This window comes from Ascaphus truei, chromosome 2 (genome assembly GCF_040206685.1).
Source record: "Ascaphus truei isolate aAscTru1 chromosome 2, aAscTru1.hap1, whole genome shotgun sequence".
Classification (NCBI taxonomy): domain Eukaryota; kingdom Metazoa; phylum Chordata; class Amphibia; order Anura; family Ascaphidae; genus Ascaphus; species Ascaphus truei.
The window spans coordinates 121,084,809-121,109,795 of record NC_134484.1 but is presented as its reverse complement, the minus strand read 5'-3'; the positions used below and the strand labels follow the sequence as shown (position 1 = coordinate 121,109,795).

At 44.2% G+C, this 24,987-nt stretch overlaps 1 protein-coding gene across 1 annotated transcript in view; it reads left to right on the top strand.

Annotated features, from left to right (window-relative positions):
* Positions 1–24,987, top strand: part of MAPRE2 (microtubule associated protein RP/EB family member 2) — a 208,768-nt gene that overhangs the window by 46,429 nt on the left and 137,352 nt on the right. The window contains exon 2 of the mRNA XM_075584515.1: positions 3,469–3,530. The gene's annotated coding sequence lies outside the window, so the exon portion shown is untranslated. The remainder of the gene's footprint in view (positions 1–3,468; positions 3,531–24,987) is intronic.

Here is a 24,987-nt window from a genome sequence, read left to right as displayed (position 1 = left end):
GCCGGTCCTCGCTTACCCGATGGAATGCGTCCCGCAAACCGCCAGTATATCGATCTATAGATCTATATATACCATACAAATGTTAAGTTATGGTGGGTTAAAAAGGCGACAAAAACCCTCCGTTATATATATTCATTTTTATAAATTACTGAATTGTAGATTCATTGTAGTTGGTGATACCTTTTTTAAAGCAGTAATCAATACTGCTTACCATTTTCTTTTAAACTTTACCTGAACTGGGGAGCTGATCCGTGGTCCCGTATTTTCCCGAGCACCGAATAAGTTTGTCCACCACGGGCAATAATAACTTGCTTGGTGTTTTACAATATGGTGGTTGGGTCATTGCTCATTTATGTGGCAAATAGTCATTATGAAGTCATTGGGAGATGATGTTATGACTTTCTACTTGTGACCCTGCAGCCACATTTGTAGTTTGGAAAATATTTTGGAACCAGGGGCTCCTGGGAATCGGGGGACCACTGATTAGCTCATGGGGAACCCTGGTTCAGGTAAGGTTAAAAAAAAAAAACATATGGGGGGGGTTGTAAGAGGGAGGTGGAGACAGTTTTGGGGAAATTAAAACATGGCTTTATTGAGCTTGTCCCTTTAAATAATGCAGAGCATACAAAAACAAAATAAACAGCTTAACCCTGTTTAAGGGCCAACTCATTTCCCCCGTCCCTTTCTGCAAGACTGGGAGGAAAAGCCCTATACCAGCATATCACCCCCAAAGTCTCACATGTCCGTGTTCGGGGTCTGGATAGTTGTCTGCTTGAGGGGCCCAGCCTCTGGCAGGTTCCAGCATCCTCTGTGTCCAGGTATAGAGGTTTAGTCCCCTTGTGTCTTGCTGTAAGCACACAGCCTTTCTGTGTGCTCAAGACAACATCTCCTCACTGTATGTCAGCCCAGTTGTAACTGTGCTAAGGAGTCCTTTTGGTCTGTCCCCAGCAGGGAATTTTTTTAAATTTATTTTTTATACTCTTATGATTACCAAGGTGGAGCTGGTTAATTGACTTGCTGCAATCAACCAGCTCTCTGCTGGATTTCTCTGACCTGTAGAGGCTTTTAATTAAACAGGGATAAGTCCCTGTTACAGGGGGATTGCTGTTTTTAAAGCTTTCAATGCATGTAGTTAATAGAGCACATTAACTGCTGCCAATCGTCTGGTTTTAACCTGTTGACAATATAATTTACATTGGTCATGGGTGGGAATACACCTTTAAAGATCCCCACATCACAAAAGATGACTTTCACAATGAAGTAACAGTATGTATGTATGTCCTTATTTACTGTATATAGCGCCATTTAATGTACATAGAGCTTCACAGCAGTAATACACGTGACAATCATATACATAACAAATAATACAAATCACCGATCATGGGAATAAGTGCTTAAGACATAAAAGTAACATTTCGGAAGAGGTGTCTGCTCCGAGGAGCTTACAATCTAATTGGTAGGTACTGTAAGAAGAACGTACAGAGACAGTACGAGAGCATTCTGGTACAGTAAGTGCGTCTGCAGGGGGCCAAGCTTTATATATCATGTCTATAGTATTAGCCATGGGGCTACTCATATGCTTCTTTAAGCAAGAGTGTCTTAAGGTGGGTTTTAAAGGTGGATAGAGAGGGTGCTAGTCGGCTATTGAGGGGAAGGACATTCCAGAGGTGTTTTTGCGCAGTCAGTGAGAAATATTTAAGGCAGGGGAGGGCTTTGGATACAAAGGGGGTAGAGAGAAGACATCCTTGAGAAGAACGCAAGAGTCGGAATGGTGCATAGCAAGAAATTAGGGCTGAGATGTAAGGAGGGGCAGACGAGTTTAAAGCTTTAAAAGTGAGGAGGAGAATTGAGTGCGAGATGCGGGATTTGATAGGAAGCCAGGAGAGGGATTTCAGCAGGGGAGGCGCGGAGAGAGATTTAGGAAAGAGTAGAGTAATTCTGGCAGCAGCGTTTAGGATAGATTGTAGGGGAGACAGGTGAGAGGCAGGAAGGTCGGACAGCAGGAGGTTACAGTAATCGAGACAGGAGAGAATGGGAGCCTGAGTCAAGAGTTTTAGCAGTCGAGCAACAGAGGAAATTGCGTATCTTTGTAGTAGTGCAGAGGAAAAGCGACAGGTTTTAAATAAGTTTGGAATGTGAGAGAGGAGTAGAGTGTGACCCCCTAGGTAGCGTGCTTGGCTACTGGATGAATGATAATACTTCCAACAGTAATGTGGGAGGAGGTACTAGGGCCAGGTTTGGGAGGAAGTATGAGGAGCTCAGTTTTTGCCATGTTTAGTTTAAGTCGGCAGAGGGCCATCCAGGATGATATCGCAGAGAGACATTCAGAAACTTTTGGTCTGTACAGCAGGTGTAAGGTCAGGGGTTGAAAAGTAAATTTGTGTGTCGTCAGCATAGAGGTGATATTTAATAAACCCAAGAGAGTTAAGAGGAGATCCAGGATAGAGCTTTGTTACGGATACAAGAGTATGGAGAATGTGAAGGAGAAGAGGGTGGTCCACTGTGTCAAATGCTGCAGAGAGGTCAAGTAATATGAGCAGAGTGTAATGACCTCTGTCTTTGGCAGCATGGAGGTCATTAGTTATTTTAGTGAAGGCTGTTTCCGTGGATTGAGCAGTGCGGAAGCCAGATTGTAGATGGTCTAGGAGAGAATATGTATTGAGAAAGTGGAGCAAGCAAGAGAACACAAGACGTTCAAGGAGTTGAGGCAAAAGGCAAGAGGGAGACATGTCGATAGTTAGAAAGACAGGTAGGGTCAAGCTGCTGTTTTTGAATAATAGTATAACTGTTGCATGTTTTGAAGGAGGAGGGAAAGGTACCAGAGTAGAGAGAGGAGTTAAAAATGTGTGTGATCCTAGGGATTATAGTAGGACCAAGAGGTTTTAGGAGATGGGAGTGAATGGGGTCAAGAGGACAAGTGTTACAGGGAGAAGAGGATATCAGCAGTGACACATCCTCCTCTGAGACAGCGGCAAAAGAGTCAAGGAAGGCAGGAGGAGAGTTAGGAAGCGATGTAGGATGGAAGGAGGAAACAGAGGGGATGTTCTGACATATGGATTCCACCTTTTCCTTAAAATAGTCAACAAAGTTCTGAGGTGAGATGGAGGAAGTAGAAGAGGCAGCTGAGGGTGGTTCCAATTCAAATAGCAATAGTTCAAAGTCACAGCAGCTGTCTTGGTCCTGGAGAAGTGTGATGCGTTCATTTTGCAGCCTCCATTGAGGGTGATATTGGTATTATGATAAGCATTGCTAAGGGAATACGGAATTACATATAAACGGTCATTACTTGCTAGAGACGCCTCAAGTGGTGGTGTTTATCCGATCTGTGACACTATGCTATTGTAATGTTACAATAGTGTGACTGTTAGAACCGACGTCCCTTATTGTTTATTTCTGTCAATCGGTTAATCTTCCGAAAGAGAAAACACCCTGTGTATCTGCTAAATTTAGGTTTTGTTTCCATTACAGGTGCAGACTTCTTGCTGGAAACCTTTGTTTTTGCCAACCTGTGAGTAAGCTGAATGCACAAGGTAAGTTTACATGGCACTGAAAGTATTTTGTTTATTGTAGTGCACATTATATGGGAGCTTGTTCATTTTTGGAGAAATCTTCCCTGCTGGTGAGCTTTTGGAGGGGCACTGCTTTTATTTTGTCCCTGTGATGCATTGAATAAAATCTATCTTTGTATTTTTCTGCATTTGGCGTGCTGTGAACAGCTTTCTATTTATATATCACTATCTAATATGCAGATTCTTGCAATCCAAAAGTGAAAATGTAAATGAAAAATATCCAGCAATGCCTGAGTGTGAAATAGGGACTTGGTGAGGGCAGTTAATCTGGAATTCATTACCCATGGAGACTGTGACGGCAGATACAATAGATATCTACAAGAAAATCTTAGACCTCTTTTTAGAAAGGAAAGGTACACGGGGATATACCAAATAAGAAAACACGGGCAGCATGTTAATTCAGCGAGTAATCTGATCAATACAGGCATACCCCGCTTTAAGTACACTCACTTTAAGTACACTCGCGAGTAAGTACATATCGCCCAATAGGCAAACGGCAGCTCACGCATGCTCCTGTCATCACGTCCTGAACAGCAATACCGGCTCCCTACCTGTACGCAAGCGGGGAGACTATAGAGCCTGTTACAAATGCGTTATTTACATCAGTTATGCATGTAAATGACGATTGCAGTACAGTACATGCATCGATAAGTGGGAGAAGGTAGTGCTTCACTTTAAGTACATTTTCGCTTTACATACATGCTCCGGTCCCATTGCGTACGTTAATGCGGGGTATGTCTGTATACTGTAATTACAAATATAGGATAAAGTATCTGCCGTCTAAATTTAGCATAGGTTGAACTTGACGGACGTATGTCTTTTTTTCAACTTCATCTACTATGTAACTATCTAAGTCATTTGTACATATTTCTGATCTGATTCTGTATGCCAAAAAATAAATACATATAGTTTTCTTACCTTTTGAAGGTGCCATTCCATAATACGTGGTCATGACAGCCCCTTCTAAGCTACCTTGCAAGTGCTGGCTGGCACATTTTAGCCCGGGGGGGCAAACCCAACAAACTGGGCCAAGAATCAGGTTGCACACGCACACGCACACGCGCACAACAGATACACTAAATCTAGCATGTAAGTGTGAACGTACATGAAATACAAACAATCTCCCCCCTGAAAGTTAACTGCAAGTTACTTTGTGCATGATTCCATGACTATGATTACCCAGGTACTGTGTTGTGATTAGTGCAGCAATGGCCAGTACAAGGCTAGAGATGCAATCGGCAGTGTTTGAAGGGAAGAAGTGAAGTGAAATGTACTGTACTGTACACTATGTTGTCATAATGAATTTGTTTTGTGGTGACTCTAAAATGAACTGGGAAAAGAGTACAGCAGCAATTCCAAAGATGTACTGTTCAGGTCTGAGTAACTTCTTTGCACCCTCACATGTTAATGTTTTAAGAGCCCTCTAGGCTGAGACCATTGTCTCGGGAAACCAGGTTATTTACACCTTTTTTTACCAGGATCATTCATTGAGCAAAACAAGGTAATGAAATAAATTGAAGTTTATTCGGATAAATTCGCTTACCGACAATGATACACAAAATACAGACAAAAAGACACACTTACTTTGGGACTGGGGTCGAAAACTAGACTTTCCTAGGGGCAGGGAACTCAGTAGATGAGTTTTACCCTGGAACTCAAATCGGCGTGAAGTCCCACACGCCGCCGGTATGTTCTCCTCTGAGAACTTGGTTCCTCCTGACTGCGAGTTGCTACAATTCCTCTTGAACGCAAATCGTCATAAAATCCCAGCCGCGTCCGCTACGTTTGATTTTGAGAACTTGGGCGCAAAAGTTGGGACTTGGTCTCTTGGAGGCTTTTCAGGTTTGAAAATCGAAGCCGGTTGCTCTGCTATTCGCGCAAGAGCAACTTTGAAAAGCCCGCCCGCGCTGTTACTACCGGAGCACTCCAATCCGATTGGCTCACAGGTTCCTTATAGTATTCTGCGTTTCATTCACAAAACTCAGCAGCCAATCATCGCGTGGGAAAATGTCCAGCAACCAATCAGAGCCAAGCCGGCTAGAAAAGCCGGGTCCGCAGGAAATCTGAAATAGCCAGGGGACGTGCGCAGGTTTGCCACCTCCGTCCGCGGCTATCTCAATGCCACCCACTAGGACAGGCTCCACCAGGTCTGGCAGAGCAAGTGGCAGCCCGGAAACTGCCATTGATCTCCGGACCTGGTACTCCGCCTTTCCCCGCTGCCCAAATGCTATTCACACCTCTGGCATCCTCTGACTTCTTTGAACTCTGATGTCCGGCAGACTGACCGGCACCTGTAGGTTAGCTCGGGCAGCCTGTTTGGACATCGGTTCCGAATGTAAAAGCACATTACATTAATAAAGTATATTTTAATACACTAAGGCATATGTTTAATATACTTCCGAGTTTCTGGGTACAGGGGACAGAATAAGAAAGATGTTGTACTTTTATTCCTAGCTGCCTTATTCCCCATACACTATTTTTTGGACTCATACTGGACTCTGAGTTCCCCCTCAACCTTATATACGGTTGGGGCACCCACAAACCCTACACTGGTTCTGGTTCACCTTGGCACTAGCTGCGGTAGCCCCCTTAACCTAGGGATTCCCTCAGCTACAGCAATACCTATTCATCCCTGTGCCTCATTCTCCTTCCTGGGCTATGCTGAAGCAGGGTACCCCAGTGGTGAGTCGCGCTTGCGTTTTCAAGGGGATATATTGCCGGGACAATGTGCCTACATGTTTCCAAGAATCAGGCATGATTCCCAGGTACATTTATAGGGGAACCGACAACTCCGGATCCCAACCTCCTAGGCACATTCTGTTAACGGATCCTCCGCAGCCCCCCCCTCCCCCCACTTGAAACTCATACCCTAGCAATCCATGCTCGCTGGCATGCCCAGAAAGGCAAAACACATCAAATACTTTTATTGCATACAGTACATGGAAACAGTACAGTGTTACTGGGCCCAAGAGCTAACTCTCTGAGGCACTTCTACACGGATCAGGGCTAACCAAAATGGGCTTAACCTTTATTTGAGAGCCTGGATACCCTCTACTGTCACAACCATCTCTTAGTACACATCTTTACTTTCCTTCATTGAGTAATCGTAAGGCAAATTATATAACCTTTTAAAGGGGCAATCGTATCGCCTAGTATCAAATAGAGGGGCAATTCTTTTAGCCAACATTTTACATTTCTTTGCAGCCACAGATATTTGCGGCTTGGAATTCAAAATTGATTTTCTCTTACGTTTGTTTCTTTCTCTCTTTCTCTCTTTCTCTCTTTCTCTCCTCTCCTTCTCTCCCTCTTCACGCCCCCCATGCCCCCACCTCCATCTTTAGTATTGAATTAATGGTACTGATATGTTTAATGGATTAAAAGCAGGTCGTTTTAAAGTGGCCAATTTTGCTTAGGACCAAAGCGAACTAAAGACAGTGTTATGTTTAATAGGTTACATTTAGCCGATTGACTTTTTCTTTTAAAAATACAGCAGAAAAGTACACTTATGTTAAACTGTTATCATGTTCATGGCAAACACATGTTTTGGATTTTTTTTACAATCCGTATATAATGTCTTTATGTGGAAAGACCGCTCGTTCTCAAATCTACTGTTTCCTAGTTATTTTTGTTTTTTGTATATAAAATAAAGCAATCATTTAGTCGTGAGATAATTAGCCGATATACATAAATCAGTGGTGACGATCTGTGCGCTCACAGGTGTTACATATGCTAAACATATACACAAGTTCATACATCTTTTGGTCACCTCCATGGGAAGATATAGAAAATGTTAATTAGATTATGTGTAATATAGGCATATAAAAAGCACCATGGAAACCTCCATGCATAAAGAGATTTTTGTTTTCTCACACCTCAGAGCCTGTGCACAGGAGTAATAGTAGAGAAAAAAGACTCTGTTATTTCTCTTGCTGATTTACAAGAAGACATTTCTATTCTGACTAGATGAAGAGCTGTTTGTAGTTTCACCATTCATATTTACTTGGGGGGGGGGGGAAAGGGTTGATTTGTCTGAGGCATTGTCCAATCGCTGCACATGGTATAACTTGTTATAAAGAGTATTATTTTTGCTGCTCAAATATAGAGGTTACATTTTCCATGTAAATGTTTGGATGGATGAGAAAATTTAAATCACAGCTGTAGAGTCTGGCCAATTACAGATAATTAATTGAACAGGTGAGTCATACATGGTTAGAAGTATGTAATCCTATTTAATATTGTTTTATGTTACTATGCATGATTTTCATGGGGTGAGACTGTCCAACATCTTCCCTATAGCTTTCAAAATCACTAGTAGCCCATGAAGCCGTGATGTACTGTATGATTGGGGTAATACTGTATGTGGGCACCTTTTTTATCTGCTTGATAGCCTTTTGATTGGATGCTGTTGTATGTATGTCTTTATTTATATAGTTCCATTAATGTACAGAGCGCTTCACAGCAGTAATATACACGAGAATCATATAAATAACAAATAATATAAATAACACCATAAAGGGGAGACGTGCTTCAGACATAAAGTGACGTTTAGGAAAAGGAGTCCCTGCTCCGAAGAGCTTACAATCTAATTTGTTGGTAGGAAGAACGTACAGACAGTAGGAGGGCATTCTGGTAAGTGCGTCTGCAAGGGACCAAGGTTTATGTATGAGGTGTTAATTCTCAGCCATGGAGCTACTTGTATGCTTCCTTAAGCAGGTGTGTTTTGAGGAGGGTCTTAAAGGTGGATAGAGAGGGTGCTAGTTGGATATTGAGGGAAGGGCATTCCAGAGGTGTGGGGCAGTCGGTGAGAAAGGTCCTCAACTAGCCTTTGGAGATAACAAAACTAGCATAGACGTAGAGCAGGGTGGGCAACTCCAGTCATCAAGGGCCACCAACAGGTCAGGTTTTCAGGATATCCCTGCTTCAGCACTGGTGGCTCAATCAAAGACTATATAACGTATTGTTTCCGGCCGTTGGTGCGAATGATATTAAGACGAGGCGTTCCCCCTAACATCGCATATGCAGTAAAGGTCTCTCTTTATTTATTTTGCTCTCGCTGTCTCTCTTTCTCTGTCTGTCTCTCTCTTTCCCTGTCTCTCTGTTTCTCTCTCTGTCTCTGTTTCTCTCTCTGTCTCTGTTTCTCTCTCTGTCTCTGTTTCTCTCTCTCGCTGTCTCTCTCTCTCTCTGTCTCTCTCTCGCTGTCTTTCTCTCTGTGTCTCTCTGTGTCTCTCTGTGCTAATGCAAGGTACTGCAGGTCTCTCTCATATGAAGCCAACACTAAATTAGCCTAACATTAACCCTATTCTAATTAGTTAAATGGCGGTTATTTTGCATATAGTTAGCATAGTGGATTTGAGTTAAATGCAGGGAAAATAGTGTCTGTTTCTATTTTAGGTAATTTAACGGTATGTGCTCTGATTTTAACGAAGCTTAGTGCCTCTGGGCCATAGATCTGGTCAACCCCACAGCCGTACAAAGACTTTTTCCCTCAGTCACTTTCACTCTGGCGCTTATCCGATAAGCACTGAAGCTGAAAACTCCCATTCTAGTCAATTGAATAAGCCCTTATGACTGTTCAGATGAATGGAGCTAACATCTTCCAGAGCCAGGTGAAGATGCTTTCACATCATACTGACTAGGAACTAGAAGCTTACTCGGCCACACTCCGTCATACACGCGACCTACACACTCATAGATATAGATTTATCTGCACGCTGGCCTCGGTGACTACGCTGCATGCTATTTTTATTCACTTCAGGAATATACAGTACTGTATTATTCTTGTTTTCACTTGCTGAGTAATCGAGCAGTTTTCAGAAAATCACACTTTACAGGGGATTGAAACAAATGTGTTAACTAATATTTTTCCATAACAGAAAATGATTGGAGAATTACACAATGAAGCATGTACAGTAAGTCAGGTTGAAAAGAAACCACTAAATACCAAATGTTCAAGTCCTATTCTCAGTCGTATTGGGGGAAAAAAACACAGAAAACATCCAACATTTTAAAAAAAGAGCAATGATTTTCAAGTGAAAAACTGCGCTGGTTTTTAACACCTCATGGGGCTTATTCTATATCTGCTGAAGTGGGCGATTAACCTGCTCTCGATGTGAAATTATCCATTAATTTCAATAGGGAATTTCACCCCAAAACGTTCCGATCAATTCGACGGATGTAGAATAGGCCCCATGACTGAGCAATCCACCCTATCCTCCATATTTTTTTTAGCAGCTTTGGAAACTGGGGTCCTCCAGTTCCTGTACCACACCCACGCCAGGTCCCCCCAGTTCCCGTGATACTGGGGAACGTACCTGTATTTCTACCTGCTTTTTAAAGGGGATTTAAATGACTATCCAATAAGAAGCCACAACCAATGATGTTGCAGCTTCCTTTTGGCCTGAGGTTTGGCAGCCATTTTGTCTTTAATGAGGTGGATTTAACCCAGTAATTTCACCAGTAAGTATCTCAGGTGCTGGACGGTCCCCAGAACTGAAAATAGTGGTGTTGGGCTCCGGGAGACCCTTGGTTCCCACCCTGTAAAAATGAGCGGTAAAAAACGAGTATGGGGCTCCTTTATAAATGTCTGTATTTATAATTGTAGTCATTTTCACTTTCTATGGCATTTTCACATTGTTGACTCACTCGTGCTACGGCCGTACAGTAGGAATCAAAATGTGTCCTCCCAAAAATACAGATCAGTCCAGCAGGGGTCACCATTAGAACTACCATTATAATGGATTTGGATACAAAGCTCCTGTTGCTGTGTGCGAAGTTAACTGCTTGCAGTGCAATAATGTCAAATACTTTTCTAGTACACAACTGTAGCGTGGCTCTGTGCTTTCTCACAAGGCTGTTTTTAAGCCTGTTGTTTATACGTCCTAACAGCAGGGCATCTGGAAAACATTGTCAAGTTGCACACGCACTTGTATGTAGTGAAATATAATGGCAACTATTTTTCATCATTGTTATTGATTTTTTTCTCCCCCCCCCCCCCTGAACGTCACTGGTTTAAATGCTTAACTTAACTAGATTTCAATGGATTCCTGTAACAAATTGGACGTATTGTACACAGACATCTGAAGCTTGCAGTCCGTGTGATTATATAATTTAGTTGGTTAGTTACTGTACCTCTTTTAACAAGTTTTTTATGCTTTCTGTCTATTACTCTGTTTTATGCTTTATGCTTTAGTACTTTACAAATGTAAAACATATGTATTTAATAAATGTAACAGAACATGTATTCTTTGTATAACATTCATTTGCTTTGCTCCATTTGTTTGGGGGGAGCAAGGGGGATTACATGCTTGCCAACATACTGTAAGTTCATTATGAAATCTATAATTGTATTAATGCAAAACTGTTATTACAAATAAGGCTCCCTACTTAATGTTGCGTTTCAAAAACCCGATCTTTGGCTTAAGAAGCCACATTCCTCTGGCATTACAGTAACCTGGGGAGATACCAAACTTCAGTCATAAACTTAGAAACTTACAGTTAGCAATAACATGAAACTTTTTGTTTACGAGGGAGTAAAAAAATGTGTTGACAGTAATATTGTTCCAAAACAGAAAACGATGGTATAATCCTCCAGTGAAGCATATAATCAGGCCGAAAAAAACCCACTTAACGGCAAAGTGCAAATGCTGTTTCTCAATCGTATTTTACCTGAACAGGAAATGTTCCCCCCAGGGAACCCCACCCTTCTGGGAACCCCACCCTTCTCCCCTGGTTTCTGACCTATTCAATTTTTTTGTGTCTGGGGTCAAGTATGACCTGTGATCGATCACCAGTACAAAGTCATAACGTCATCTCATGATCGTGATACAATTTTTCTTTTGGCTCCTGCAGAGAGCCTGACTGCAGCCATGTTGTATTCTTGTCCGGTGGACACAATTGGTACCTTTTGAATTTATATCTATATATTGTATATCTATATCTATGTCCTCCCACCCCAAAAAAGGGCGGACTGCTGCTTTAAGTAAATATGTTAATGAAATGGTTAAACAAAAGTTTCTTCATCTGTATCCGCTGCATAAGGCGTGTAATATAGTGCGCGCGCGTGCGCGTCAATTATAATTGGCTGTGTTAGCCAGACGTTTCTATACTAGGGATGCGTGAGTGGTGGCACGGCAGACCAGGCAAAGTATAAGAGATTTGTATTTTCACGCTGTTGCCGCGCCACGTGACGCTATAATCACATCGCGGCCTAGCGCTGTGACGTCATAGCCACACCCCCTAGCCACACGCGTTACCGCTTGCCCTCTACGCACAAAACGCCCACGCCACGTGCACGTGCAATGCCGTTCGCCCGCACACGCACCAGCGCGCACTATATTACAGGCCTAAGAGACCTTGATGCAAAACCATGAGAAGTGACACATTGGGCGTTTCCCGTATTCAGATAAGCTGCTCATAATTTAAGTTTAAGGATGTTGGGCTCTATGTATCAGGAGGTATGTGTGCGCCGACGCAGTTGCGTCCAAAAATGTTGTACTTCTGAAACTTGAAATGTTTATGAAGTGTATTTGTGGGTATGAAGTGTATTTGTGGGCCTACAGTTTTAGAATTTGACGCATGCTGAGCTAGTATTCTGCGCCAAAGACCTACGCCAACTTTAAGGTGACTGAGGGAACCGTCAAGAAAAGTAACGCAAACCGCACATTTGTTAACACACATACATGCACCAATATGCATATGTAACTCTGCCCTAAATCCTCCCATTTGCTCCAAATCAATTCTTAATCCCGTCGCAAACACCTCTAAAAACGGCACAACGAAGATTAATACATAGAAGCTGCTTGTCGCACATATATTTTCAGCGCGAATTGCGACAAAATAACACATTTGCGCCGACATTCTGCCCAGCCCATCATCTCATGTAGTTGGCCAGAAAACAACCAATTGCAAATAATTTCGTCTCATTGGCTTCCCTAAACCAATCTAATATGAATTGCAAACATTAGGCTGCTTCCATTTTTTTGGTAAATTAATGATAAATTGCATTTCTATTTCACTGCCAGAAGACTGCGACCATGTAATAGCTGAAAGCTGCAGTTCAGGCTCCCTTTTTTTAATTTTTTTTTTTTTACTTCAATAGTTTCATGTGGGCAATCTCTACTTACCTAAAGAACTGCATAGCTGCCGGTCAATTCATTTTCCGTCTATTGATCGGCAAAGTTTGGCGACATCTTTAAATATGGGGAGTGTAAATGGTTGCTATAGCAACAAGCATGCCTTTAAAAATAGAATACAAGAAAATTGGTCTTTCAAAGTTGTTGTTTTTTTAAACAGAAAATGTTAAAAGTATTTATTCTTACTACAGAACTGATTTATTAAAAAAACACACATGTAGGATGTTGCTTGAACTGCAGCTTTAACGACCATGTAATAGCTTGGCGATCACCTGGTTGCACCCAATCCTCAGTTACATGACATTCAGCATCCCAGTAACATGAGCACTCGCCGCTCAAACGCAATCACCCACTAGAAAACAACCTAGAATCATGGGCGTCTGCAGGAGGGGGCAAAGGGGGACGCTTGCTCCCCCTTGGGTCACTCGATGTCTCGGACTGTTTTTGGTGTTTATGGCGCCGTACAGTACGTTAACGGCACTATATTTGCCAAAAACAGACTCCGGGAGGACCGGGACGGAGGTGGGTGGGTCCCCCTGGTGCCGCGGCAGGCAGCTGGTGGTAGGCTAGCCTACGCTGCTCGGCAGGAGGATGCGCAGCGCACTGTCATTGGTAGCACTCGGGAGTTAGGCGGCTCTCATTGGTAGCACTACCTACCAATGGGAACCGCCTCACTCCCAAGTCGGGACCAATCTGTGCCGCGGCCGGGCCCGCCATTGCGCTATGGCGGCGCCGGTGCCAACAAGTCCACTCATCATGGTCCGACTCTGACCTCCACACTCATCACGCGGCCTCCCGCCCATCATGCTCCCGCCTCCTCTGACTCGTCGTCAATTTGCGCAGGCTCACAGTTCAGAGAGTCTGCTGAAGAGTGAAGACACAGGCAGCAGCACTCTCTCTGCGCAATAGGCCCCGGCGGCCCCGGGACTCTGCAGAGTAGACTGCAATTAGTTCTGAAATCTGAATCCAAGAATCCACAGACCACAGCAGTTTTTCTGCCTCAGGGGGCAGGAGGCAGCATTTGGAATGGCAACAATTTGAAAATTAGGGTACAAAGACAACACGACGTTTCGCTGGGTGCCAGTGCCACCACATGCATCATGGTGGCTATTTATTAAGCTGAGCTGAATAGAGTGTGAGAAAGATTCTGAGAGAATGGAGTAATATTATGGAAAAAGCAAGACAGGGGCATGGTGACAGTGAGAGAGCATCAAGAGAGAGTAAAAGTAAAATAGATACAGCAAAAGAGAGACAAAGGAGCATGATGCTACTATAGATGGAAAAAGAAAGATGGGGAGAGAGAGAGAGGGAGCACATGATAGAAAAAACCCTGCGCTGTGTCTTGTGTGTTGTTGAAAAAACAAGGAGAAGCAGACAGTGAAAAACGATGGAAAGCAAGCAAGCACTCAGAAAAACGGGGGGAGCGGAAGATGTGGGATTATATCTGGTGAATGATGTGGATGCCATCCAATGCTAAGGCAAGTGCTGTGGGGTAATAACTGGTGCTGTGTGGCAAGTGTTTTGGGTTCAATCTGCTGCTGTGGGTGCAATCTAGTGCTGTGGCAAGTGAAATCTGTCAACTACAATATACAGTATATATATTGTGTGTGTGTGTGTACAGTCATACTAACACGTGCTCCCACATAGCTCGTAGGTCGCAGCACGCCCCGTTCCGCAGCGGAACGGGATGGACCCAATGATGAAGCATGCCACAAAGGGAAACCCTATTGGGTGAGGGGTATATAAAGAAAACATTCTGTTTTCCTTGCTTTTTTGAAAAAGAGTTGATTTTGCAGTACTGAAGGATCTTTTTTTGATTACAAGTATATAAACACTGTGCCACACACACACTGTGTGCCACACACATACACTTCTCCTTTTTCAAGTTTCTATTACTGCATACAGAGCTGTATTCAATAAATAGTGCATTGTAGGTGAGTTATTTGAAGTTCACAAATCTCATCTTACCAATATAACTATACATTATGCAAGGAAAGCTTGGATGTCCTAGCAGGAGAACTTTAAAGGGATTTTTCAACTCCCTGCAGCTCATCTACAACCCACAGTTTATTCAATACCGCCAGCCCGGTGATGAGCAGAGTATTTAATGATCCCCATTTCTTTTTCTTGTGCCCCACCTGGCACACATCATGTCGGAGGATCCAGCACAGAGAAGCAGCCTTAAAAAGTAGTAGTAGGGCTGGAATTTATGCACTTAAGTGGCAGAGTGACATGGCAAGTTCTCCAGGCACCCACCAGATCCTGCAACCCTGAGTAGCTGCTCTTTGTTGATGTCATAACTACACTTTGACAATTGCTTTATTAACCTTCAAGCTTTATCAAATTTGCTTGAAGGTTAATAAAGCAATTGTGAAAGTTTAGTTATGAGGGGGGGCAGGCTCGCTTGCCACAGTGCACTCACCACCACTTTTACGCCGGGCACTGGCTGTTAAAATTATAAACCGAAAAAATTTCTGCGGACGCCCATGCCTAGAATGACATTATATTCCCTGAAAATTATAAGGCCTCATAGAGTAACAGCCGTTTTGACACTCGGGAAACATGATTAGAGCAGCCAAGGTGTTTTAAGCAGCAGATAAAGAGTTTATTTCCCAGAGAACGATATTGATTATCAATTGTTGACAGCCGTTAACTCTAATTGCCATTAGCAATCATTAATGACTAGCACACTTCAGTGAGTAAACCCAAGAGGGTGACAGCATTTATTGGTACAAATCACCACTACTCTCTTTGTAAACAAAACTTTTTCCTTAAAGAATATTGGATATTTTTTGGTACCGGTCTCTCCCTTTTCTATACGTCCTGTAAAAAAAAAAATACAAATGCCGTAACCATTTAAAAATATATATTTACTTCCACGAAAAGATTATATTCTCAACAGCAACAATGTGTTACTTTTGATAGTAATTGTTTTATTACAAAGAGGCGACTATAGTATATGCATTTTTTTCTAATCTGCCTGCCGTTCCCAAGAACAGGTGTTATACATTAGTTGAAGTGTATGTAGCACCCTGCTAGAAATTCCCTTTGCCCTGCATGTCAGTCCTGGTAGCTACAGGCAGGGCCAGGGTTAAGCTCTCACAAGGTTGTGAGATGTGAGTTAGATACAATTATGTTTCTTTAATGTTGCACTTCCTAGGCACATGTTGGGCCTTGTGCTTCTCTAGAAGTTGCTAGAGGGTCACATGTCTAGTGGTGTGACTAAGTGGCAACAGTTAATCTGGCCAGATACTGGGGCAGAGTGTTCGCCACACCCTGAGTATATAAAGTTCGGTTCCTCCATTTTAGACCAGACCTCTAGGGAGGTCCTGACCTAAGGGATGTTCCCATTACCACCAGGGAAGCCCTGTCCCCTATACCCCCATACCATCAGGGAAGTCTCCAGGCTCTTCTAGCCTGTAAAGCAGCGGGCAACATATTTTATTTGTTTCAATATAGGGACAGTATTCCAAAGGTAAATGCCCTACAGAGGTGCTATAGGAATCGACATTGCTGTTGGAAGCAGTCCATTTCCAGGGTTAAGTAGGGACCTGGGGTGGATCTATACTGGGTTCCATGCTCCAGATTTAAGTAGGGATCAGAGATGGACTAACTCATAATGCAAGAGATTGTGGATGCTGTATTTTGAATGCTGAAACCCAGTCCTGTTATTTGGACTATGCTGTTGGTTCTATATAAAGTCAAGTTACAAAGTTCCTGGCGCCCTCTTCTGTTCACCAAAATCTTTTACACAAGCTGGCACGAACTCACCATCTACCCTGAGATGAACAGGTAACCGCTGAGCTACTGCACACCTTTGAAGAGGTATAAACCCTGTCAAACACAGAGGCTGTTTCTATCCCTCACTTTTTGCATGTACAACCTATCCCTCATGTCGGGGGGTTAGGGGTGATACATGTATGCAAAAGTAGTGCTTGAGTGATTGAGCATCGTACTGTCAAACGGGCGCTTAAGACCAAATAAATAGGTTTTGAAATGGGTTTCGGCTATGAACATTGGATATCCATTATTAATTAGAGATGTGCACTTGACCCAAGTTTTTTGGTTTGGGCTTTAACATGTTTTCATGCATTAGTTTACTTCCTAAAGTATGTCATGTACAGTCTATTGAGAAAATATAATGATAGATCATACATATTAATATTGTAATGGTTAAAAATAATAACAATAACTGGAATGGAGACAGGACTGATTCTCTGTCTCATTCTGTATTCCCTTTTAATATATTCATTGACATTTTTTTTTATTTTTATATTTTGTAACCAGGCACTAACACAGGTAAGAGTGGTCTTTTAGTTATTTTAATCTACCCAACTGACAGGTATATAACATGGGTAAAGACAAGTCAGATGGGGGTTCAAAATAAATAAATGTGAATATTATCCAGTCCCATTTACCAAACTCAAATGGAATTAGTCTGGACTAATTGCATGAGACAAGTCAGATGGTGGGTGGCTCGTCTCTGCCTATTACTATATATGTCCAGTATAAATGACGCAATATTTAATATAATTATCAATTAAATGATAATTCATGGAATGCTGCTTCTCTTTCTCTCTGACAGACTGCACTGTAATCTCTCTCTCTCTCTCTCTCTCTCTCTCTCTCTCTCTCTCTCTCTCTCTCTCTCTCTCTCTCTCTCTCTCTCTCTCTCTCTCTCTCTCTCTCTCTCTCTCCCCCTCCCCCCCTCTCTCCCCCTCTCTCCCTCTCTCTCCCTCTCTCTCCCTCTCTCTCCCTCGCTCCCCAATTGTTAGCAGGGGAAACTAGGGTGGTTTAGTACTTGAAAGGGGGATGTACCACGAGATCCAAACTGGCGAGAAAGTGAAACAAGGTTTTGCCTGGTTTTCGGCTTGGGCCCAGCACATGGATCCTAGCCTTAGATTCCGATACTTGACGTTTTGGGGGAGAGGGAGGAAGAGTTCGGAGTTGAAGAATCCAGACTTTATCATTTGTGTTTTTTAAGAATTCAGCCTTTTACACTGGCGACACACTTTATTCGAGCTCGGCTAGTCCCACGAATTCGGGTATACCCGGGTGTATTGAGGTTTGTGACTGTTTTCTGCCCGAGTGCATTGCGTTATTTTCCAGGCAGGGATTGAAGCATTTTATTCCCGCTGGCTGCAATACTGCACAGTATATATATATATATATATATATATATATATATATATATATATATATATATACTGCATTACAATGCATGAATTTATGCCATCTGGTAGACACGCGAAGCATTGCAGCCTATTAAATCCTAATCATTATCATTTAACAGATCAGCCGCCCGTCAGCCAGGCATGAACCCAGGCTGGGAAGGCAAACGCAACGGGGCTTGTCAGAGGTGAGGAGCGGCGCATTCCAGGTATCTGCTAGGTACATACTGGGTATTTGCTCGAATAAAGTGTGTCGGTGCAGTATGTGTAACGCACTTTTCTCCCGCCCCCTGGGAGATATGGCGGCTACTGCGTGTGTGGTGTGTTACCTGTGGCTCAGGAGGCCTGAACCTCCGCTGCTGGGAGCCTGGGGTGTACCTGATACGATGGGTGACAGTGCCTCCATCTGCATGGGATCCCAACTATGTGGGATAGCCCCGTGCAGGACCATATATGACCAATACACACTGATGTAGTAAAACAATAGCAATTTACTATATGCATAGAAACAATCATAAACAATAGCACCACTACCGCAATACTAGGCTTCGCAGGACCGCAACCTCTCACCGTGCCTTCCCAACACCTTGTTCACACCCCTGCAGGGTTTACCCGAATGTACTGAGGTGCTTCAGGCACCGGACCGTCCCAGTGTCCACAGAATCAACCTCCCACCCAAGTGAGTGAGACAGCGCTGCCCCACTAACCCATGTATAGTTGGTGCACTTGGTGAGATGAGGTACCTGCCGAGTGTATCCACACCCGGGCACGCAGATGATGCATATGGGATCCACGGATCCGATGATGAACCGCGATGCCTCCGACCTCTACGGTGGGTGGGTCCCTCCTGGATGGTACCACCTTAATAGTGTCTTTAGATCTGGTCCCAGATTACACTGATCCAGGATGCAGCGTGTCCTGGCTGTGTCCCTCTCTATTATGCTACGGGGCAGTGTCCCTATATATGGGCCTGTCCCTGCAGCAGCCACATGCTGAGGGGAGTCGGGGCCTAGCTGGGGCTTAACTTGGGGGTATCTGGACTAGTGCAGGTGCCATAGGTGCAACCTACCCCTTACTTGTCCCAGCTCCGACTGGCGTGGCTTCCCAAGCGCGCCAAATGTATCTATCTCCTTGCAGGAGATCTTGGGCGCCCTATTGGCTGCTGTGGGTCATGCTTTGCAGGGGCCCCTGAGGCTGCTGAGAATTGTAGTCCCCGCTGAGCCCTTTGCTATGGACCGCCACTCGCGCTTCACTGCGCATGCGCGATACTTCTAAATTAATGCCGGGGGAGCTGCAGGGCCTCTGTAAACCTTTACTTATCTTGATTCAGATGCGTCACCATGGCAACGCGGCATCCAACGACGTCATGTTGCCATGACAACATGATGCCAGGATGTCTGAATTAAGGTAAGAGGGGGGGGCGTGAGGAGAGGGGGGAAAGCCAGCAAGGGGGCACAGGGAAAAAAATTGCGCTCCCCGGGTCTAACTCTTAGGCCTGGGACATAGTGATTTAATCAGTCCGGAGGCGCGCTGAGGCTCAGGGAAAGCGGTGCTTTCCTTGGCCGTACACAGCGCGCCGTCTGTGGGCATGGCGGAGGCAGTTCTGGGAGCGGGCCAGTGACGTAACGGAGCTGGTTCGCCCTCATTGGGCGAACCGCTCACGTGACCGGCCCTGCGTTCCGGCGAGCGCCAAATTTGAAAACTTCTTGAGACACACGCTTCCCCAAGCGTGCGGACGCGTGCGCGAGCCCCTGCTAAAGCCGCTCTCATTGCGGCTGCAGGGGCTCAGTGCCGAGTGTGAGCGCGGCTCAGCGCGGCTCAGCCTTGCTCACACCACTATGTCCCAGGCCTTAGATTTCCTCAAAACCATGCACAGCACTGCTAATCTTCTAAGACACTTCTACCCATGATTTTAAGTAGTGTTAAATGTGTGCAGCATTGTACATTTTCTAAGAACTGGCTTCAAACTTTGGCTCAATCAGAGCAGTTTTGGAATACACGTTCCTTGGTTAGATGTGAGCCCCTAACATAAGCAGAATGTAATGTATCTCTTAGGGGAAATTACTTCTGCTCTCTATAAAAAAAGAATAACGTTTTCCTTGCATTTGGGAGCGGTAACCTCAACATTTCTGCAGCCCCCTTCTAAACGCTTCGATCTCTCTCAGGGGTGCGCCCCCTGCTCTCCCCCACACCCCCCCTTAAGTTTTCCTCTGGCGTCATTTGATGTCATGTGACGTGACCTTGCTATTTGACCCTGCGGCGTAATTAGACTTTGTGTTATGTTGCTAGAAGCCACTAGAGACAAGGTAAGGGGCTTACAGAGGCCTCGCGTGCTACTCCGGCATTTAACTGAAATGTTGTGGGGAGAAGCACGGGCCACTGTGAGTGCCGCACCCGGCACCGGAACATTCCACGCCCCCCCTGCTTTAGGTGACCGAGAATCCTTGTGAAAAACCCCTGAACCCGGCAGAATAGAATCAAATGAAAGAACAATAAAAAAAAAATGATGACAGAAATAAAGCAATAACAGAAAAGGGAATCAGATGCCAGCGACCTGAGATGGGCCAAAGTAGGGTCTATAAAAGCAAAGGCATAGGGGGTTGCTGAGACTAAACATATCCTGGTCAAGATAGCCATTACAAAAAAATAAAGTAATAACATAAAATGATCATTTATCTTGTGCTGGTCTATTTTTTGCTTTTCATTTTTTAGCGTTTTTACCTGTTTAATAATTGACTGCCATCAGCTGTTGCCACGGTAACCTTTTGTTGTTTTAATTTGTGTGCGAGTGGCAACAGCAAATTATATCTCCAGAATGCATCTACAGAATATAAAAGGACCCATCCACAATTATTTTTGATACATGTACAGGATTGGAATCTGGGGTGTCCTCCAGAGCTGACCCACGCTACCTTCAGCTCCGGGGACCACCTGGTTCCTGAGATAATTACCGGGGAAGTTATCGGTATTACTTCCAGAAACCTAGGGGTCCCCCCTCCCCCCCCCCCCCCGGCTGAAAATAGCAACCCCCATACTATGTATACTATACATATCAGTAGTAGCGGTTACAGAGGGAGGGGGAGGAAGAGAGAATTTTACTAGCGTCCCAAGTGCTATATATATCTTTTCAAACATCAAATGGAGAGACACCTGTGCTCAAAAAGGAGCACACCCATACTCTCCATGAGTCATGCGTATGCTTCGCTACAGGTGCTCTATGCTGATGGCACAAAGATATATCTTTTAACCCCTGATCTTGAACTTATTATTATGTCATGTGTATTATTGCTGTGAAGCGCTATGTACTTGGATGGGGTTCTATAATTAAAGATATACATACACACAGGTGTGTGTGCAGTAGAGCTGAAACGTATGCTGCGACAGTGGAGCTGTTCAGCATAGAATAGGAGAGGCTGTGGTTTCTGATCCTGTTGGGACCCCTTATCCTAAGGTGCCTACTATATGTGGAGGGCAAAATAATCTGCTTACCTCCTCTATGGAACCTGGTGGCTCGGGTGTCACCGAACTACTAATATGCTGCTGGCGACCTTGATGAGACTCGCATTCATGCAGCTGAAGTTCGGGGATTGAGATCCGTCTCTTGTTGGCGTGCCTCTGAAGTGTGCAGGTCAACAAATGGAGTGAGTAAAGTGGAGTAACCGCTTGCAATGAAAAGGAAAGCGTGGGAACCAGACTACTGCTGCGGCAGAGTTTATTCGAGCATTTGCCCGTTCTCGGCCGCAGCAGTAACCTGGCGCGCGCCAGAGGGTGCCGGGCGCACGCCGAAGCAGCGGAGGAGCGCCCTCCGATCGGGGCTTTCTCCTTCCCGCTGCCGGGTCCCCCGGAACCCCCTGCCGCCGTCACCCACATCGTGGGACACCAGGGCTCCCTCGGGGAGCCCTGGACGCGCGTGCAGGGGGCGCAGGCACCCCATGACGCGTGACGCGGCACGCCGAGGGAGTGCAGCTAGCATGCCGGGGCATCCCCAGGCTTGCGGAGCTAGCCGCACTCAAATAAAATGTGCCGCCTCTGTAGATGAAAAAATATTCTATTGCTTTATTGGATCATAGACAAGGTTACTCCTTGAGAAGGCACCCTAGCGGTGTGAAACGCGTGGCAGGTCCATTTTTGGACATTATGATCCAATAAAGCAATAGATTATTTTAGTCGGGTTCCCGTGCTTTCCTTTTTAATTGCACGTAGTTGTTCTGCATTTCTCACTCCATTTGTTTACCTGCAATACTCTCTCACTGCAAAGGAGAGCCCCGGGCAGCAGCAACAGCCAGTGGCACGAGTACTGGGGGCCCAGCCTGCTGACCAGCATTGTCTGTCAGTCAAATACCCTGATTTGAAATTCATATTCTTTATTTTGTTGTTTTGCGGCATAATTAACCTTTTCCATCAAGAGAATAAATGTTACGTATATATAGTAGATTAGGTTGGAAAAAGACATACGTCTATCAAGTTCAACCTACTGTATGCTAAATTTACACAACTGATACTTTATCCTATAATCTGTAATGTATTGGATAGTATAAAATATAATGTGAGCAAGCGAGATTTTATGTCTCCGCTCTATTTGTTATTCTCGTTGAACAACTTGACTTCAAGAAAGTAAATAAGTAAAAAATGTATTTTGTTCCTGTACTGTGCATACTGTGCTCTAGTCCCGAGACTAGAGCATTCATACTCTAGTGCAGGGGTAGCCAGCCAACATGTGGGCCAAAGGTCATATGCGGCCCTTCAGTGCTTCATGTGTGGCCCCTGAAGAGGAAAAAACTAACAGGGGCTCTAACTGCAGACAGTGCAAAGAGACCATAGAGACAAGGAAGATAAGCCCTGGTGGGCTCCCAATAGCACAGGGTTCAGTGACTATACACCCTGTCTGCTGAGAGCTCCATGTGGTGCTGGCTGTGGAGACTGGAGAGAAAGGTAGGGACAATCGCCCCACTTTCCCCCTTGTCCCTCCTGTCACCCCCTTGACCCCACTGCCCCATCTCATCTCACCCCTCTTCCCTCCCCCCACCTCATGTTACACCCTCTTTCCCCCCACTCCATGTCATTCCCTCCAAATCACTCTTTTCCCCCTCTCCCCCCTCTCTCCCTACCCTGTGTCAATGTATAGTGCCATCAGATTATGTCCTGTGCCAGTGTATAGTGCCGTCTGGCTACATACTCTGTCAGTATAACCTGACTGCACTACACACTGACAGAGAGTATGTAGCCAGACGGCACTGCACACTGACACAAAGCATAACCTGACGGCACTATACACTGACACTGTCAGGTTATGCTCTGTGTCAGCGTATACAGGTATTCATTTGAATGTTTTTCTTATTGTGGCCCTTTGACAATGAGACGGGTATATCCTGTCTCCAGCTCCCTGTCAGGTTGGCCACCCCTGCTCTAGTGTTTACTATTGATTTTCTATCTTGGTTTTCACTGTTTTTGTTTCTGGTTTGTTTACTGCAACAGCTTTATTTGGAGATCAAAACATTTTAGAATGTATTTGTTGGATAAATAAAACATCTTCCTTTAGAGCCGAGCTTACTTCTTTAGGAGTCAAATAGTTCCTTTAATCTACAAAGCTGTGGAGCCGCACACTGACTCTGAGCACACTTAAGCCATTGGTGTGTAAAGCTTTAAACCATATTGTGGTTTTAGAGTAGCTTTGTTTTCTTGGGTTTTAAACACTGGAATGTATTTCCAACATACAAATCTTAGTAAGATCAAAGGAGTCATCCAGAGTGTACTAATTTGATTTAATATAAATTCACGTGCTAGTGGCCTCAAACAAAAGTGATCAATGTGAGTCTATAAACCCCTTGCCGGCTTTGCAATGCCTAGCAGGCTCCTCCTGACATTTATCATTTTATTTAAATAAAAAGAAGGAAGTACCATTTGGTTGAATGTTGTGTTTGAGGGATTACTACTTAAATGTACCTTTCCGTAAAACCAATCTGAACTAATAATGGCAGACATGTATTTAATAGGTTGGGAATAGTAAATAATAAAACCAAATGAAAATGAGCCACAAGTAGTCCAAAATATATCAAATAAATGTAGATCAATAAAAGTCCATAGGAATCCAAAAAATGTGGTGTCGGTTGCTGCTTTTTCATAGATTTCCCCCATAGCTCTGTGGTTGTGCATCAACTGCAAGACAAACGGACACACAGCCCACCACCAATAATGTGCTGTAGGTGTCCTTTTTAAGTCCTGGAAACGGTAAAACGTACTGTGCACTCACAGCTGTGTCTCTTGCAGAAAGCTCATTAGCCTGTCTCCTCGCCCCCGGGCTCCGCATGGATGGAGGGTCTCCATCCCACGCCGTGCAGTCTCGCAGTGAACAAGGCTCCTGATAACATCACACCCGTGTGCAGGGTTGGACCTGTTGCGCGCCACTTGTTGTGACACAATAAATACCTATCGCAGGGCCGGCCCGTCCATTAAGCGAACCTATGGCGCAAAGGTCCTAGGGGCGCATTAATAATAATAATTATTTCCTAATAATATATATTATTATTTTTTATTTAACATTTTTTTTCTTCTTTTTTTTTGCCCAGTATTTTGGTGCCCTATTATTTTTTATTTTGCGTCGGGCTGGGGTGTGGTCACACCTCCTGCAGCCCCAATAGCTAGGCCACTGTTTATTTTTTTAGGGGGGCGCAAATTTGAAGTGTTGCCTATGGCGCATGAAACCCTTGCCCTGTACCTTTGCTATTGTCAATAGATTTTGTTCGCTTCTGTTTTGAGGTTTCATAAAACAAAGTTAATTTATTCATCCACGTGGAATGCGTTTTCTAGACCAGGGGTGCTCAACACCATTCAAGACCCCCCAAACAGGTCAGGTTATAAGGATATCCCTGCTTCAGTCTTTGACTGAGGCACTGATTGAGCGACCTGTGCTGAAGCTGGGATATCCTTGAAACCTGACCTGTTTGGGGGAAGGGTGCCTTGAGGACTGGAGTTGAGCATCACTGTTCTAAACAGGCTATTGGAAAGAAAAGACACAATCTGTGTCTGTGATGTGTGCTGCCACGCCAGATGTTTCACACACACAGAACAGAATGTAATTGTCCTGCGATACGTCCACAGAGACTTTGTGAAGAACGT